This window comes from Nerophis ophidion, unplaced genomic scaffold, assembly GCF_033978795.1.
Source record: "Nerophis ophidion isolate RoL-2023_Sa unplaced genomic scaffold, RoL_Noph_v1.0 HiC_scaffold_38, whole genome shotgun sequence".
In the NCBI taxonomy this organism is placed as follows: Eukaryota; Metazoa; Chordata; class Actinopteri; order Syngnathiformes; family Syngnathidae; genus Nerophis; species Nerophis ophidion.
Genome location: NW_026906960.1, coordinates 645,670 through 668,281, shown reverse-complemented (window position 1 = coordinate 668,281; position 22,612 = coordinate 645,670). Strand labels below are relative to the sequence as shown.

The 22,612-nt window shown below is 26.0% G+C and overlaps 2 protein-coding genes across 3 annotated transcripts in view; one reads left to right on the top strand and one right to left on the bottom strand.

The window, feature by feature from the left end:
- LOC133546709 (oocyte zinc finger protein XlCOF8.4-like) overlaps positions 1–22,612 on the bottom strand; it is a 233,491-nt gene that overhangs the window by 15,236 nt on the left and 195,643 nt on the right. Inside the window, exon 1 of one of the 2 annotated variants that reach the window (XR_009805258.1) lies at positions 603–747. The exons of the other annotated variant lie outside the window; for it this stretch is intronic. The gene's annotated coding sequence lies outside the window, so the exon portion shown is untranslated. Of the gene's footprint in view, positions 1–602; positions 748–22,612 lie in introns of those variants that run through there. 2 annotated transcript variants of the gene reach the window in all.
- Positions 1–22,612, top strand: part of LOC133546699 (gastrula zinc finger protein XlCGF57.1-like) — a 299,733-nt gene that overhangs the window by 252,045 nt on the left and 25,076 nt on the right. The gene's annotated exons all lie outside the window — the stretch shown is intronic.

The window sequence follows — 22,612 nt, the reverse complement described above, 5'->3', positions numbered from 1 at the left end:
AATTTGTCTTTTTTATTGTGAATAGATAACTGGAAGATGTATCTGTTGGTATACTTGGGACATTCAATCAGAATAAAGTGGGTGAGGAAAAAGGTGAAACAATACAAATCTTGCCTGAGCACGCCTTCCTCTTGTTGGAGTAAAACATGTTGGGGCTTGGTCACTAGCATTCAAACTAGATGTGACTATTCTGTCTATGAACATGAACAGGGAAGCAAACACATTATCATTCAGGATGGTTTATTACAGCTGTGATGGTATAGTGGTTAGTACTCTGTGTTGTGGCTGTAGTAACCCTGGTGTGACTCCGGGTCATGGCACTATACCCTTCCTGTACTTTTTTGATGATGATTTTTGATAAAAAAGAGGTATCTTGTTCCCTCTGGTAAGTGGTTGAACAAGATGTGAAACCAACCAGGTACTCTGGCGAAATTAAACATATCTATTTGATGTCATTACAGTATTGTCCTTGATGCATCATTTAATATGACTGATGTGTGCTTTGTGCTGTTACTTTATCACTTGGTAAAATTGCATTATAAGCTCAGTCAATCATTCAATACTTTCTTTCTTTAGTTTATTTCGAATATGAACGTACTTACGGGCTTCACGGCGGAAGAGGGGTTAGTGCGTCTGCCTCACAATACGAAGGTCCTGAGTAGTCGGGGGTTCAATCCCGGGCTCGGGATATTTCTGTGTGGAGTTTGCATGTTCTCCCCGTGACTGTGGGGGTGTCCTCCGGGTACTCCGACTTCCTCCCACCACCAAAGACATGCACCTGGGGATAGGCCCCTCCCACCTCCTATGACATGCACCTGGGGATAGGCCCCTCCCACTTCCAAAGACATATACCTGGGGATAGGTTGATTGGCAACACTAAATGGTCCCTAGTGTGTGAAGTTGTCTGTCTATCTGTGTTGGCCCTGCCATGAGAAGGCCACTTGTCCAGGGTGTACACCGCCTTCTGCCCGATTGTAGCTGAGATAGGCACCAGCGCCCCCCCAAAGGGAATAAGCAGCAGAAAAATGGATGGATGGAACATACAACATAATAAATCAGACAATTTCATATCATTTAACATTACATCATGTCCGAAAAGGAGTAGGAAGAAGCAAAGCTATTAAAATGAGTTGACTGAAGCTTTCTTAGCCATGTCTCTTTCTGTCATTAAACTCCCAAGTCCATTATCAATCCATGGGGCAGACTTAGTCTTGACTGAAAACTTTTTCAAATGGGCATGCTTGTCCACAACACTCATGTAAATTAACATAAATAAATCCAGTGCAGCCTCAGGGTCTCCCTCACTGCACACCCATCCATCCATCCATTTTCTACCGCTTATTCCCTTTCGGGGTCGCGGGGGGCGCTGGCGCCTATCTCAGCTACAATCGGGCGGAAGGCAGGGTACACCCTGGACAAGTCGCCACCTCATCGCAGGGCCAACACAGATAGACAGACAACATTCACACTCACATTCACACACTAGGGCCAATTTAGTGTTGCCAATCAACCTATCCCCAGGTGCATGTCTTTGGAAGTGGGAGGAAGCCGGAGTACCCGGAGGGAACCCACGCATTCACGGGGAGAACATGCAAACTCCACACAGAAAGATCCCGAGCCTGGATTTGAACCCAGGACTGAAGGGCCTTTGTATTGTGAGGCAGACGCACTAACCCCTCTGCCACCGTGAAGCCCATATTTAATATTAATACACTAAACATGTATTTAATATTTATACACCAAACATGTATTTAATATTCATACACTAAACATGTATTTAATATTTATACACCAAACATGTATTTAATATTCATACATTAAACATGTATTTAATATTCATACACTAAACATGTATTTAATATTCATACACTAAACATGTATTTAATATCCATACACTAAACATGTATTTAATATTAATACACTGAACATGTATTTAATAATCATATACCAAACGTATATGTAATTATATACTAATCATTTATTTAATATTCATACAGTAAACATGTATTTATTATCCTCAAAATAAGGCACACTTGGAAATAATGAATTTCTTTATGTGTGCAGTTGCGGCAGAAGTCCACAGGAGGGTGCACATTCCCTCTTAATAAGTCCGGTCCTCTCCGTCTCTCTCTCTCTCTTTTTCCTTTTTTTTTGTTTCTTTTATTTTTTTTTACATAAATTTGGTTTCTCATACACTCATATTTATACACTAAACATGTATTTAATATCAATACACTAAACATGTATTTAATATTTAGACACTAAACATGTATTTAATATTAATACAAAAACATGTATTTAATTTTAATTTACTAAACATATATTTAATATTAATACACTAAACATGTATTTAACATTTATACACTAAACATGTATTTAACATTTATACACTAAACATGTTTTTAATATTAATACACTAAACATGTATTTAATATTAACACAAAAACATGTATTTAATTTTAATAAACTAAACATATATTTAATATTAATACACTAAACATGTATTTAACATTTATACACTAAACATGTATTTAATATTAATACACTAAACATGTATTTAATATTTATACACTAAACATGTATTTAATATTAATACACTAAACCTGTAGTTATTATTCATACACTAAACATGTGAAGTGAAGTGAAGTGAATTATATTTATATAGCGTTTTTCTCTAGCGACTCAAAGCGCTTTACATAGTGAAACCCAATATCTAAGTTACATTTTTTGAACCAGTGTGGGTGGCACTGGGAGCAGGTGGGTAAAGTGTCTTGCCCAAGGACACAACGGCAGTGACTAGGATGGCGGAAGCGGGAATATTTAATATTAATACACTAAACCTGTATTTAATATTTATACATTAAACATGTATTTAATATTAATACAAAAACATGTATTTAATTTTAATAAAGTAAACACATATTTAATATTAATACACTAAACATATATTTAATATTTATACACTAAACATGTATTTAATATTTATACACTAAACATGTATTTAATATTAATACACTAAATATTTATTTATTATTTATCCACTAAACATGTATTTAATATTCATAAACTAAACATGTATTTAATATTCATACACTAAACATGTATTTAATATTAATACAAAAACAGGTATTTAAGTTTAATAAACTAAACATATATTTAATATTAATACACTAAACATGTATTTAATATTTATACACCAAACATGTATTTAATATTCATACACTAAACATGTATTTAATATTTATACACCAAACATGTATTTAATATTCATACACTAAACATGTATTTAATATGTATACACTAAACATGTTTTTAATATTCATACACTAAACATGTATTTAATATCCATACACTAAACATGTATTTAATATTAATACACTGAACATGTATTTAATATTAATACACTAAACATGTATTTAATATTTATACACTAAACATGTATTTTTATATTAATACACTAAATATGTATTTATTATATATCCACTAAACATGTATTTAATATTCATAAACTAAACATGTATTTAATATTCATACACTAAACGTGTATTTAATATTCATACACTAAACATGTATTTAATATTAACACAAAACATGTATTTAAGTTTAATAAACTAAACATGTATTTAATATTAATACAAAAACATGTATTTAATTTTAATAAACTAAACATATATTTAATATTATTACACTAAACATGTATTTAATATTTATACACTAAACATGTATTTAATATTCATACACTGAACATGTATTTAATAATCATATACCAAACATATATTTAATTATATACTAATCATATATTTAATATTCATACAGTAAACATGTATTTATTATCCTCTAAATAAGGCACACTTGGAAATAATGAATTTCTTTATGTGTGCAGTTGCGGCAGAAGTCCACAGGAGGGCGCACGTTCCCTCTTAATAAGTCCGGTCCTCTCCGTCTCCCTCTCTCTCTTTTTCCTTTTTTTTTGTTTCTTTTATTTTTTTTTTTACATAAGTTTGGTTTCTCATACACTTATATTTATACACTAAACATGTATTTAATATTAATACACTGAACATGTATTTAATATTAATACACTAAACATGTATTTAATATTAATACAAAAACATGTATTTAATTTTAATACACTAAACATATATTTAATATTAATACACTAAACATGTATTTAACATTCATACACTAAACATGTATTTAACATTTATACACTAAACATGTTTTTAATATTAATACACTAAACATGTATTTAATATTAATACAAAAACATGTATTTAATTTTAATAAACTAAACATTTAATATTAATACACTAAACATGTATTTAATATTAATACACTAAACTTGTATTTAATATTCATACACTAAACATGTATTTAATATTCACACACTAAACATGTAGTTATTATTTATACACTAAACATGTATTTAATATTAATACAAAAACATGTATTTAATTTTAATAAACTAAATATATATTTAATATTAATACACTAAACATGTATTTAATATTTTTACACTAAATGTGTATTTAATATTCATACACTAAAAGTGTATTTAATATTCATACACTAAACATGTGTTTAATATTAATATAATAAACATGTAGTTATTATTCATACACTATTAATATAATAAACATGTAGTTATTATTCATACACTAAACATGTATTTAATATTTATACACTAAACATGTATTTAATATTAATACACTAAATATGTATTTATTATATATCCACTAAACATGTATTTAATATTCATAAACTAAATATATATTTAATATTAATACACTAAACATGTATTTAATATTAATACACTAAACATGTATTTAATAATTATACACTAAAATGGAATTTAATAATAGACTAAACATGTATTTAATATGTTCACACTAAACTTGTATTTAATATTCATACACTAGACATGTATTTAATATTCATAAACATGTAGTTATTATTCATACACTAAACATGTATTTAATATTAATACACTAAACATGTATTTAATATTAATACAAAAACATGTATTTAATTTTAATAAACTAAACATATATTTAATATTGATACACTAAACATGTATTTAATATTAATACAAAAACATGTATTTAATTTTAATAAACTAAACACATATTTAATATTAATACACTAAACATGTATTCAATATTCATTCAATAAACATATTGTTATTATTCTTACACTTAATACGTATTTAATATTAATACAAAAACATGTATTTAATTTTAATAAACTAAACATATATTTAATATTAATAGACTAAACATGTATTTAATATTGTTACACTAAACGTGTATTTACTATTTATACACTAAAAGTGTATTTAATATTAATACACTAAACATGTATTTAATATTAATACACTAAACATGTATTTAATATTTATACACTAAACATGTATTTAATATTCATACACTAAACATGTATTTAATATTAATACACTAAACATGTATTTAATATTTATACACTAAACATGTATTTAATATTAATACAAAACATGTATTTAATTTTAATAAACTAAATATATATTTAATATTAATACACTAAACATGTATTTAATATTCATACACTAAACATGTATTTAATATTAATACACTAAACATGTATTTAATATTTATACACTAAACATGTATTTAATATGAATACAAAACATGTATTTAATTTTAATAAACTAAATATATATTTAACATTCATACACTAAACATGTATTTAATATTTATACACTAAACCTGTAGTTATTATTCATACACTAAACATGTATTTAATATTAATACACTAAACCTGTATTTAATATTTATACACTAAACATGTATTTAATATTAATACAAAAACATTTGTTTAATTTTAATAAAGTAAACACATATTTAATATTAATACACTAAACATGTATTTAATATTTATACACTAAACATGTATTTAATATTTATACACTAAACATGTATTTAATATTAATACACTAAATATTTATTTATTATTTATCCACTAAACCTGTATTTAATATTTATACACTAAACATGTATTTAATATTAATACAAAAACATGTATTTAAGTTTAATAAACTAAACATATATTTAATATTAATACACTAAACATGTATTTAATATTCATACACTAAACATGTATTTAATATTAATACACTGAACATGTATTTAATAATCATATACCAAACATATATGTAATTATATACTAATCATATATTTAATATTCATACAGTAAACATGTATTTATTATCCTCTAAATAAGGCACACTTGGAAATAATGAATTTCTTTATGTGTGCAGTTGCGGCAGAAGTCCACAGGAGGGCGCACGTTCCCTCTTAATAAGTCCGGTCCTCTCCGTCTCTCTCTCTCTTTTTCCTTTTTTTTTGTATCTTTTTTTTTTTTTTTACATAAGTTTGGTTTCTCATACACTTATATTTATACACTAAACATGTATTTAATATTAATACACTGAACATGTATTTAATATTTATACACTAAACATGTATTTAATATTAATACAAAAACATGTATTTAATTTTAATACACTAAACATATATTTAATATTAATACACTAAACATGTATTTAACATTCATACACTAAACATGTATTTAATTTTAATAAACTAAACATGTATTTAATATTAATACAAAAACATGTATTTAATTTTAATAAACTAAACATTTAATATTCATACACTAAACATGTATTTAATATTAATACACTAAACATGTATTTAATATTTATACACTAAACATGTATTTAATATTTATACACTAAACATGTATTTAATATTAATACAAAAACATGTATTTAATTTTAATAAACTAAATATAAATTTAATATTAATACAGTAAACATGTATTTAATATTCATAAACTAAACATGTATTTAATATTTATACACTAAACATGTATTTAATATTCATACACTAAACATTTATTTATTATTTATACACTAAACATGTATTTAATATTAACACAAAAACATGTATTTAATTTTAATAAACTAAACATATATTTAATATTAATACACTAAACATGTATTTAACATTTATACACTAAACATGTATTTAATATTAATACACTAAACATGTATTTAATATTTATACACTAAACATGTATTTAATATTAATACACTAAACCTGTAGTTATTATTCATACACTAAACATGTGAAGTGAAGTGAAGTGAATTATATTTATATAGCGTTTTTCTCTAGCGACTCAAAGCGCTTTACATAGTGAAACCCAATATCTAAGTTACATTTTTTGAACCAGTGTGGGTGGCACTGGGAGCAGGTGGGTAAAGTGTCTTGCCCAAGGACACAACGGCAGTGACTAGGATGGCGGAAGCGGGAATATTTAATATTAATACACTAAACCTGTATTTAATATTTATACATTAAACATGTATTTAATATTAATACAAAAACATGTATTTAATTTTAATAAAGTAAACACATATTTAATATTAATACACTAAACATATATTTAATATTTATACACTAAACATGTATTTAATATTTATACACTAAACATGTATTTAATATTAATACACTAAATATTTATTTATTATTTATCCACTAAACATGTATTTAATATTCATAAACTAAACATGTATTTAATATTCATACACTAAACATGTATTTAATATTAATACAAAAACAGGTATTTAAGTTTAATAAACTAAACATATATTTAATATTAATACACTAAACATGTATTTAATATTTATACACCAAACATGTATTTAATATTCATACACTAAACATGTATTTAATATTTATACACCAAACATGTATTTAATATTCATACACTAAACATGTATTTAATATGTATACACTAAACATGTTTTTAATATTCATACACTAAACATGTATTTAATATCCATACACTAAACATGTATTTAATATTAATACACTGAACATGTATTTAATATTAATACACTAAACATGTATTTAATATTTATACACTAAACATGTATTTTTATATTAATACACTAAATATGTATTTATTATATATCCACTAAACATGTATTTAATATTCATAAACTAAACATGTATTTAATATTCATACACTAAACGTGTATTTAATATTCATACACTAAACATGTATTTAATATTAACACAAAACATGTATTTAAGTTTAATAAACTAAACATGTATTTAATATTAATACAAAAACATGTATTTAATTTTAATAAACTAAACATATATTTAATATTATTACACTAAACATGTATTTAATATTTATACACTAAACATGTATTTAATATTCATACACTGAACATGTATTTAATAATCATATACCAAACATATATTTAATTATATACTAATCATATATTTAATATTCATACAGTAAACATGTATTTATTATCCTCTAAATAAGGCACACTTGGAAATAATGAATTTCTTTATGTGTGCAGTTGCGGCAGAAGTCCACAGGAGGGCGCACGTTCCCTCTTAATAAGTCCGGTCCTCTCCGTCTCCCTCTCTCTCTTTTTCCTTTTTTTTTGTTTCTTTTATTTTTTTTTTTACATAAGTTTGGTTTCTCATACACTTATATTTATACACTAAACATGTATTTAATATTAATACACTGAACATGTATTTAATATTAATACACTAAACATGTATTTAATATTAATACAAAAACATGTATTTAATTTTAATACACTAAACATATATTTAATATTAATACACTAAACATGTATTTAACATTCATACACTAAACATGTATTTAACATTTATACACTAAACATGTTTTTAATATTAATACACTAAACATGTATTTAATATTAATACAAAAACATGTATTTAATTTTAATAAACTAAACATTTAATATTAATACACTAAACATGTATTTAATATTAATACACTAAACTTGTATTTAATATTCATACACTAAACATGTATTTAATATTCACACACTAAACATGTAGTTATTATTTATACACTAAACATGTATTTAATATTAATACAAAAACATGTATTTAATTTTAATAAACTAAATATATATTTAATATTAATACACTAAACATGTATTTAATATTTTTACACTAAATGTGTATTTAATATTCATACACTAAAAGTGTATTTAATATTCATACACTAAACATGTGTTTAATATTAATATAATAAACATGTAGTTATTATTCATACACTATTAATATAATAAACATGTAGTTATTATTCATACACTAAACATGTATTTAATATTTATACACTAAACATGTATTTAATATTAATACACTAAATATGTATTTATTATATATCCACTAAACATGTATTTAATATTCATAAACTAAATATATATTTAATATTAATACACTAAACATGTATTTAATATTAATACACTAAACATGTATTTAATAATTATACACTAAAATGGAATTTAATAATAGACTAAACATGTATTTAATATGTTCACACTAAACTTGTATTTAATATTCATACACTAGACATGTATTTAATATTCATAAACATGTAGTTATTATTCATACACTAAACATGTATTTAATATTAATACACTAAACATGTATTTAATATTAATACAAAAACATGTATTTAATTTTAATAAACTAAACATATATTTAATATTGATACACTAAACATGTATTTAATATTAATACAAAAACATGTATTTAATTTTAATAAACTAAACACATATTTAATATTAATACACTAAACATGTATTCAATATTCATTCAATAAACATATTGTTATTATTCTTACACTTAATACGTATTTAATATTAATACAAAAACATGTATTTAATTTTAATAAACTAAACATATATTTAATATTAATAGACTAAACATGTATTTAATATTGTTACACTAAACGTGTATTTACTATTTATACACTAAAAGTGTATTTAATATTAATACACTAAACATGTATTTAATATTAATACACTAAACATGTATTTAATATTTATACACTAAACATGTATTTAATATTCATACACTAAACATGTATTTAATATTAATACACTAAACATGTATTTAATATTTATACACTAAACATGTATTTAATATTAATACAAAACATGTATTTAATTTTAATAAACTAAATATATATTTAATATTAATACACTAAACATGTATTTAATATTCATACACTAAACATGTATTTAATATTAATACACTAAACATGTATTTAATATTTATACACTAAACATGTATTTAATATGAATACAAAACATGTATTTAATTTTAATAAACTAAATATATATTTAACATTCATACACTAAACATGTATTTAATATTTATACACTAAACCTGTAGTTATTATTCATACACTAAACATGTATTTAATATTAATACACTAAACCTGTATTTAATATTTATACACTAAACATGTATTTAATATTAATACAAAAACATTTGTTTAATTTTAATAAAGTAAACACATATTTAATATTAATACACTAAACATGTATTTAATATTTATACACTAAACATGTATTTAATATTTATACACTAAACATGTATTTAATATTAATACACTAAATATTTATTTATTATTTATCCACTAAACCTGTATTTAATATTTATACACTAAACATGTATTTAATATTAATACAAAAACATGTATTTAAGTTTAATAAACTAAACATATATTTAATATTAATACACTAAACATGTATTTAATATTCATACACTAAACATGTATTTAATATTAATACACTGAACATGTATTTAATAATCATATACCAAACATATATGTAATTATATACTAATCATATATTTAATATTCATACAGTAAACATGTATTTATTATCCTCTAAATAAGGCACACTTGGAAATAATGAATTTCTTTATGTGTGCAGTTGCGGCAGAAGTCCACAGGAGGGCGCACGTTCCCTCTTAATAAGTCCGGTCCTCTCCGTCTCTCTCTCTCTTTTTCCTTTTTTTTTGTATCTTTTTTTTTTTTTTTACATAAGTTTGGTTTCTCATACACTTATATTTATACACTAAACATGTATTTAATATTAATACACTGAACATGTATTTAATATTTATACACTAAACATGTATTTAATATTAATACAAAAACATGTATTTAATTTTAATACACTAAACATATATTTAATATTAATACACTAAACATGTATTTAACATTCATACACTAAACATGTATTTAATTTTAATAAACTAAACATGTATTTAATATTAATACAAAAACATGTATTTAATTTTAATAAACTAAACATTTAATATTCATACACTAAACATGTATTTAATATTAATACACTAAACATGTATTTAATATTTATACACTAAACATGTATTTAATATTTATACACTAAACATGTATTTAATATTAATACAAAAACATGTATTTAATTTTAATAAACTAAATATAAATTTAATATTAATACAGTAAACATGTATTTAATATTCATAAACTAAACATGTATTTAATATTTATACACTAAACATGTATTTAATATTCATACACTAAACATTTATTTATTATTTATACACTAAACATGTATTTAATATTAATACACTAAACATGTATTTAATATTAATACACTAAACATGTATTTAATATTAATACACTAAACATGTAGTTATTATTCATACACTAAACATGTATTTAATATTAATACACTAAACATGTATTTAATATTTATACACTAAACATGTATTTAATATTAATACAAAAACATGTATTTAATTTTAATAAACTAAATATATATTTAATATTAATACACTAAACTTTTATTTAATATTAATACACTAAACATGTATTTAATAATTATACACTAAAATGGAATTTAATAATAGACAAAAGATGTATTTAATATTTTCACACTAAACTTGTATTTAATATTCATACACTAAACATGTATTTAATATTCATACACTAAACATGTAGTTATTATTCATACACTAAACATGTATTTAATATTAATACACTAAACATGTATTTAATATTTATACACTAAACATGTAGTTATTATTCATACACTAAACATGTATTTAATATTAATACACTAAACATGTATTTAATATTTATACACTAAACATGTATTTAATATTTATACACTAAACATGTATTTAATATTAATACAAAAACATGTATTTAATTTTAATAAACTAAATATAAATTTAATATTAATATAGTAAACATGTATTTAATATTCATAAACTAAACATGTATTTAATATTCATACACTAAACATTTATTTATTATTTATACACTAAACATGTATTTAATATTAATACACTAAACATGTATTTAATATTAATACACTAAACATGTATTTAATATTTATACACTAATCATGTATTTAATATTAATACACTAATCATGTATTTAATATTAATACACTAAATATGTATTTAATATTTATACACTTAACATGTATTTAATATTAATACACTCAACATGTATTTAATATTTATACACTAAACATGTATTTAGTATTCATACACTAAACATGTAGTTATTATTTATACACTTAACATGTATTTAATATTAATACAGTAAACATGTATTTAATATTAATACACTAAACATGTATTTAATATTAATACAAAAACAAGTATTTAATTTTAATAAACTAAATATATATTTAATATTAATACACTAAACATGTATTTAATATTCATAAACTAAACATGTATTTAACATTTATACACTAAACATGTATTTAATATTCATACACTAAACATGTAGTTATTATTTATACACTAACATGTATTTAATATTAATACACTAAACATGTATTTAATATTTATACACTAAACATGTATTTAATATTAATACACTAAATATGTATTTATTATATATCCACTAAACATGTATTTAATATTCATAAACTAAACATGTATTTAATATTCATACACTAAACGTGTATTTAATATTCATACACTAAACATGTATTTAATATTAATACAAAAACATGTATTTAAGTTTAATAAATTAAATATATATTTAATATTAATACACTAAACATGTTTTAATATTTATACAGTAAACATGTATTAAATATTAATACACTAAACATGTATCTAATATTTATACACTAAACATGTATTTAATATCAATACAAAAACATGTATTTAATTTTAATAAACTAAACATATATTTAATATTATTACACTAAACATGTATTTAATATTTATACACTAAACATGTATTTAATAGTTATACACTAATCATGTATTTAATATTAATACACTAATCATGTATTTAATATGTATACACTAAACATGTATTTAATATTCATAAACTAAACATATATTTAACATTTATACACTAAACATGTATTTAATATTAATACACTAAACATGTATTTAATATTTATACACTAAACATGTATTTTTATATTAATACACTAAATATGTATTTATTATATATCCACTAAACATGTATTTAATATTCATAAACTAAACATGTATTTAATATTCATACACTAAACGTGTATTTAATATTCATACACTAAACATGTATTTAATATTAATACAAAACATGTATTTAAGTTTAATAAACTAAACATATATTTAATATTAATACACTAAACACGTATTTAATATTTATACAGTAAACATGTATTGAATATTCATACACTAAACATGTATTTAATATTCATACACTAAACATGTATTTAATATTTATACACTAAACATGTATTTAATATTAATACAAAAACATGTATTTAATTTTAATAAACTAAACATATATTTAATATTATTACACTAAACATGTATTTAATATTTATACACTAAACATGTATTTAATAATTATACACTAATCATGTATTTAATATTAATACACTAATCATGTATTTAATATTCATACACTAAACATGTATTTAATATTTATACACGAAACATGTATTTAATATTTATACACTAAACATGTATTTAATATTCATACATTAAAAATGTATTTAATATTCATACACTAAACATGTATTTAATATTCATACATTAAACATGTATTTAATATTTATACACTAAACATGTATTTAATATTCGTACATTAAACATGTATTTAATATTCATACACTAAACATGTATTTAATATTCATACACGAAACATGTATTTAATATTTATACACTAAACATGTATTTAATATTCATACATTAAACATGTATTTAATATTCATACACTAAACATGTATTTAATATTTATACACTAAACATGTATTTAATATTCATACACTAAACATGTATTTAATATTTATACAAAAACATGTATTTAATTTTAATAAACTAAACCTATATTTGATATTAATACACTAAACATGTATTTAATATTTATACACTAAACATGTATTTAATATTCATACACTAAACATGTATTTAATATTAATACACTAAACATGTATTTAATATTAATACAAAAACATGTATTTAATTTTAATAAACTAAATATATATTTAATATTAATACACTAAACATGTATTTAATATTCATAAACTAAACATGTATTTAACATTTATACACTTAACATGTATTTAATATTCATACACTAAACATGTAGTTATTATTTATACACTAAACATGTATTTAATATTAATACACTAAACATGTATTTAATATTTATACACTAAACATGCATTTAATATTAATACACTAAATATGTATTTATTATATATCCACTAAACATGTATTTAATATTCATAAACTAAACATGTATTTAATATTCATACACTAAACGTGTATTTAATATTCATACACTAAACATGTATTTAATATTAATACAAAAACATGTATTTAGGTTTAATAAACTAAACATATATTTAATATTAATACACTAAACATGTTTTAATATTTATACACTAAACATCTATTTAATAGTTATACACTAATCATGTATTTAATATTAATACACTAATCATGTATTTAATATTTATACACTAAATATGTATTTAATATTCATACACTTAACATGTATCTAATATTTATTTTATATTTTATTTTTTATATTTATTTATTTATTTATATTATTTATTTTATTTATATATTTATTATTTATTCTTATTCCTAAGAAAATGGCGGCACGCATGGACGCGACGTTTCAGGCTCTACCCTTAGGTGCATTGTTTTTATTGTTTTTATATAGTTTATTACTAGCCCAGTCAGCAAATTGCTGGGCGAAGGTTATGTACAGCCGAAACGATTTGTTGGAGATTGGATTGCGGTCTGAGCAGACTATTTCGGTGGATTTTACAAGCCGACACAACATCCCAGAGGAGTTAGCACGTAGCCCTGGAGCTCCATGGCTACTGTGCCCGGCGAGGGGGAGGCGGAGGCGAAGACGCCGTGGCCGAAGGGGCGGCGTGTTAGCCAGACTAAAAATGAACCCAAACAGAACACCGATACCAAGTCTATTCCTGGCTAATGCGAGGTCGCTCGCTCCTCATGGTGAAGAGGACAAGATGGACGAGGTGAGGCTCCGTGTAGCACAAAACACTGTGATGGACAGCTGCGCCCTATTGTTTACGGAAACCTGGCTAACGTCCTCAATACCCGACGCTAGCATGGAGCTAACCGGTCACACAGCACACAGACAGGACAGAAACGCAGTGTCTTCCGGCAAGCGGCGTGGGGGTGGACTGCTAACCTACCTAAACAACAAGTGGACTTCTGATTCAAAGGTAGTTAACAGCCACTGTTCCCAAGATCTGGAATATTTTACAGTTAAATGCCGACCCTTCCATCTAGCCAGGGAGCACTCTGCTGTCCTGATCACAAACGTGTATATAGCTCCCGATGCTAACGCTAGCACGGCGCTAGCTCTGTTGCACGATACAATCAGTGCACAACAGAACAAATATCCCGACGGCATCCACATCATAGCGGGGGACTTTAATCATGTTGACCTGAAAAAAGTGCTCCCCAAACTTCACCAGCATGTGAAGTGTGCTACGAGGGGAGCTAACACACTGGACAAAGTCTATTCCAACATAAAAAAAGGATATAGAGCCAAACAACTTCCCCAATTAGGCAAGTCTGACCACATATCCCTGCTCCTTTTGCCAGCTTACACACCAATAAGAAAAAGTGCTCCTATCACAACCAAAACGGTCAAAACATGGCCGGAGGGAGCCATGGAACAGCTGCAGGACTGCTTTGATACAACAGACTGGTCAGTTTTTGAAAACCCAGACTTGGAGCAGTACACAGAAGCAGTCCTGGGGTACATCAAACACTGCATAGACACTGTCACAGTGGACAAGCGCATCCGAGTCTACCCCAACAGGAAGCCCTGGATGACAAAAACAGTCCAGGGCTTACTCAAAGAGAGAGACAGTGCCTTCAAAGCGCAGGACCTGGCACTCTACAGTGCTGCCAGAGCCAATCTGAAGAGAGGCATCAGAGAGGCAAAAGCCGAACATAGGAGGAAAATGGAAGCCCACCTGCAGAGCAACAACACCAAGGAGGTATGGAAAGGAATAAAAGACATGACCAACTTCAGACCCAGTAACCCTTCGGCTGACGGCGACGCCTCTCGAGCGGGGGAGTTAAACAGCTTCTTCGCCCGATTTGAGAGAAAAACACCTGCAGCCGTCACAACAGTTCCACCCAACACCCACAGCAGCTGCACCCTTATACTGGAGGAGCATGAGGTGAGACGCACGCTGAAGGCAGTGAACCCGAGGAAGGCTACGGGCCCAGATGGAGTCCCGGGACAGGTACTAAGAGACTGTGCAGACCAGCTGGCCGGAGTATTTACGAAGATCTTCACCCAGTCCCTCTCCCAGGCCGTCATCCCATCATGCCTGAAGACCTCCACAATAATCCCGGTGCCGAAGAAGAACTCTGTCAGATGTCTGAATGACTACCGTCCAGTTGCACTTACACCTATAGCTATGAAGTGCTTCGAGAAGCTGGTACGGACCCATATCACCTCAGTCCTCCCTCCCGAGCTCGACCCACACCAGTTTGCCTACAGAGCCAACAGGTCCACAGAGGACGCCATCGCCAATGCCCTACACTCCTCCCTGGGTCACCTGGAGACGGGGGGAAGCTACGTGCGGCTGCTTTTTGTGGATTATAGCTCGGCATTTAACACCATTATTCCTGATAGACTGGTGTCCAAACTGTCAGACCTGGGTCTCTCGAACTCCATCTGCATGTGGATTAAGGACTTCTTATCCAACCGCCCCCAGAGGGTGCAGTTGGGTCGCCACATGTCATCAAGCCTGCACCTCAGTACCGGCTCTCCACAAGGCTGCGTGCTGAGCCCCCTTCTCTACTCCATCTACACATACGACTGCACACCTGCCTACTCCAGCAACTCCATCATCAAATTTGCGGATGACACCACCGTAGTGGGGCTCATCTCGGAGGGAGACGAGGCTGCATATCGGGATGAGGTGGAGAAGCTGTCGGATTGGTGCAAAGTCAACAACCTGGCCCTGAACACCTCCAAGACCAAGGAGCTGGTCATAGACTTCAGGAGGAAAAAAAACGGACATCCTGCCCCTGATCATCAGTGGTGACTGTGTGGAGAGGGTCTCCGATTTCCGCTCCCTGGGAGTCCACCTGGCCAACGACCTATCCTGGAGCACCAACACCACGGCTACCATCAAGAAGGCACACCAGAGACTGCACTTCCTGAGAATACTCGGGAACAACCACCTCTCACAGGAACTGCTGGTGTCCTTCTACCGGTGCTCCATTGAGAGCATCCTGACCTACTGCATCTGCGTGTGGTTCAGCAGCTGCACGGCCGCAGAGAGAACGGCGCTCCAGAGAGTCATAAAGACCGCCCAGAAGTTAATCGGATGCCCCCTCCCCCCCCTGGCTGACCTGTACAGCTCCCGCTGTCTCAGGAAAGCACAGAGCATCCTGAAAGACCCATTCCACCCCGGGCACAGCCACCTGGAACTGCTACCCTCAGGCAGACGCTACAGGGTGCTAAAAGCGAGCACCAATAGACTAAAAAATAGCTTTTACCCAAGAGCCATAGTAGCACTAAACAGGCACTGAGTGTCCATATGTCCATCATGTCCTCGTGTGTAATGTTTAAATGTTTTTCTATTTTTTTGGACTACAATGTGAAATAATGTTTTATGTATGTATACATAGATACATCTGTCATCTCTATCTTTTTTTTTTTTTAATTTATTTATTTATTTTATTTTTTTTTTTTTTTAAATTTATACTACCATATTGTATATGCACCTTAGGAGGAGCTGCTCCAATTTCGTTGTTCTTTGAACCTGTTCATTGCAATAATGACAATAAAACTCTATTCTATTCTATTCTATTCTATTCTATTATAGGTAGTGGGCTGTTTTAGGGAATTGTTGATCAAATTATCCGTAGTAGCAATATTAATAATGTTGTGTTTATTATGCCCAGTGCATTCAGTATAATTACGACCATATCTAGGAATTGATACGACGGGAATGTTCCGATTGTTTGATTGTTGCTTTGATAAACTGCACGCATCATGGTTAGCCTCCTCAGTAACGGGGATTTTTCGATTGTTTGTTTGTTGCTTTGATAAACTGCACGCATCATAGTTAGCCACCTCAGTAAAACACATGTCCAACTCTGAAACACTCAAAGCAGAAAAAACTTGTTCTAATTTAACAGACTCCTTACCCAGACCAGTAGTCTCGCATCTTTCATCTAAATCCGTCTTCAGGATGGAGGGAAGTGGTGTTCTGTGGGGATTAGCCTTCTGTTTTGTTTTTAGCCCCGCTCGGCATCTGCGTTTCCGATCACACCGCTGGCGTCTGCTCCGTAGACGGCCCCCGCTGCTACTAGACTCCCCTGCTTCACAGGCCGCTGGATGTAGCCGCCGACGTATTCCCATGCTAGTTAGCAAGTCTAGCACGCAAGTGTCTATCAGTCCAAAACGGCCCGATATGTCCACATCCAGAAGTGTCTGGCGGTCGTACGTGATCACGGAGTGACCACGATGCGAGCCAGCCATGAAGTCTGCAGAACTGTCCGGCATTTCCGCCAAATGTTCCATCTTTAGCAAGAGCACCGCAGTGTCGCAGCACGTCCGGGCGCCGCCATCATGCTAATATTAATATTGATACACTAAACATGTATTTAATATTCATACATGAAACATGTTTTTATTATTCATACACTAAACATGTATTTAATATTCATACACTAAACATGTATTTAATATTCATACAAAAACATGTATTTAATTTTAATAAACTAAACATATATTTAATAATAATACACTAAACATGTATTTAATATTCATACACTAAACATGTATTTAATATTTATACACTAAACATGTATTTAATATTAATACACTAAATGTGTATTCATTATTTATCCACTGAACATGTATTTAATATTCATAAACTAAACATGTATTTAATATTCATACACTAAACATGTATTTAATATTAATACAAAAACATGTATTTAAGTTTAATAAACTAAACATATATTTAATATTAATACAATAACCATGTATTTAATATTTATACACTAAAAATGTATTTAATATCTATACACTAAACATGTATTTAATATTCATACACTAAACATGTATTTAATATTCATACACTAAACATGTATTTAATATTAATACACTGAACATGTATTTAATAATCATATACTAAACGTATATGTAATTATATACTAATCATATATTTAATATTCATACAGTAAACATGTATTTAATTTTAATAAACTAAACAATTATTTAATATTTATACACTAAACATGTGTTTAATATTTATACACTAAACATGTATTTAACATTTATACACTAAACATGTATTTAATATTAATACACTAAACATGTATTTAATTTTAATAAACTAAACATATATTTAATATTAATACACTAAACATGTATTTAATATTCATACACTAAACATGTAGTTATTATTCATACACTAAACATGTATTTAATATTAATACAGTAAAAATGTATTTAATATTTATACACTAAACATGTATTTAATATTCATTCAATAAACATGTAGTTATTATTCTTACACTTAATATGTATTTAATATTAATACAAAAACATGTATTTAATTTTAATAAACTAAACATATATTTAATATTTATACACTAAACATGTATTTAATATTTTTACACTAAACCTGTATTTAATATTCATACACTAAAAGTGTATTTAATATTTATACACTAAACATGTATTTAATATTTATACACTAAACATGTATTTAATATTTATACACTAAACATGTATTTAATATTAATACAAAAACATGTATTTAAGTTTAATAAACTAAACATATATTTAATATTAATACACTAAACATGTATTTAATATTCATACACTAAACATGTATTTAATATTAATACACTGAACATGTATTTAATAATCATATACTAAACATATATGTAATTATACACTAATCATATATTTAATATTCATACAGTAAACATGTATTTATTATCCTCTAAATAAGGCACACTTGGAAATAATGAATTCTTTATGCGTGCAGTTGCGGCAGAAGTCCACAGGAGGGCGCACGTTCCCTCTTAATAAGTCCGGTCCTCTCCGTCTCTCTCTCTCTCTTTTTCCTTTTTTTTGTTTCTTTTATTTTTTTTTACATAAGTTTGGTTTCTCATACACTTATATTTATACACTAAACATGTATTTAATATTAATACACTAAACATATATTTAATATTAATACACTAAACATGTATTTAATATTAATACAAAAACATGTATTTAATTTTAATAAACTAAACATATATTTAATATCAATACACTAAACATGTATTTAATATTAATACACTAAACATGTATTTAATATTCATACACTAAACATGTAGTTATTATTTATACACTAAACATGTATTTAATATTTATACACTAAACATGTATTTAACATTTATACACTAAACATTTATTTAATATTAATACACTAAACATGTATTTAATATTAATACACTAAAAATGTATTTAATATTCATACACTAAACATGTATTTGATATTTATACACGAAACATGTATTTAATATTCATACACTAAACGCATATGTAACCATACACTAATCATATATTTAATATTCATACAGTAAACATGTATTTATTATCCTCTAAATAAGGCACACTTGGAAATAATGAATTTCTTTATTTGTGCAGTTGCGGCAGAACTCCACAGGAGGGCGCACGTTCCCTCTTAATAAGTCCAGTCCTCTCCGTCTCTCTCTCTCTCTTTTTCAATTTTTTTTTGTTTCTTTTATTTTTTTTTACATAAGTTTGGTTTCTCATACACTTATATTTATACACTAAACATGTATTTAATATTAATACACTAAACATGTATTTAATATTAATGCACTAAACATGTATTTAATATTAATACAGAAACCTGTATTTAATTTTAATAAACTAAACATATATTTAATATTAATACACTAAACATGTATTTAATATTTATACACTAAACATGTATTTAACATTTATACACTAAACATGTATTTAATATTAATGCACTAAACATGTATTTAATATTTATACACTATACATGTATTTAATATTTATACACTAAACATGTATTTAATATTCATGCACTAAACATGTAGTTATTATTCATACACTAAATATGTATTTAATATTAATACAAAAACATGTATTTAATTTTAATAAACTAAACATATATTTAATATAATACACTAAACATGTATTTGATATTAATACACTAAACATGTATTTAATATTTATACACTAAACATATATTTAATATTTATACACTAAACATGTATTTAATATGAATACACTAATCATGTATTTGATATTCATACACTAAATATGTATTTAATATTCATACAAAAACATTATTTAATATTTTTACACTAAACGTGTATTTAATATTCATACACTAAAAGTGTACTTAATATGTATACACTAAACATGTATTTAATATTTTTACACTAAACATATTCTTACTATATGTACACTAAACATATATTTATATTAATACACTATACATGTATTTAATATTTATACAGCAACATGTATTTAATATAAATACAAAAAACATGTATTTAATTTTAATAAACTAAACATATATTTAATATTAATACACTAAACATGTATTTAATATTAATACACTGAACATGTATTTAATATTAATACACTAATCATGTATTTAATATTCATACAATAAACATATATTTAATATTCGTACACGAAATATGTATTTAATATTCATACACTAAACATGTATCTAATATTCATACACTCAACATGTATTTAATATTCATACACTAAACATGTATTTAATATTAATACACTGAACATGTATTTGATATTAATACACTAATCATGTATTTAATATTTATACAATAAACATATATTTAATATTCGTACACGAAATATGTATTTAATATTCATACACTAAACATGTATCTAATATTCATACACTAAACATGTGTTTAATATTCATACACTAAACATGTATTTAATATTAATACACTGAACATGTATTTGATAATCATATACTAAACGTATATTTAATTATATACTAATCATATATTTAATATTCATACAGTAAACATGTATTTATTATCCTCTAAATAAGGCACACTTGGAAATAATGAATTTCTTTATGTGTGCAGTTGCGGCAGAAGTCCACAGGAGGGCGCACGTTCCCTCTTAATAAGTCCGGTCTTCT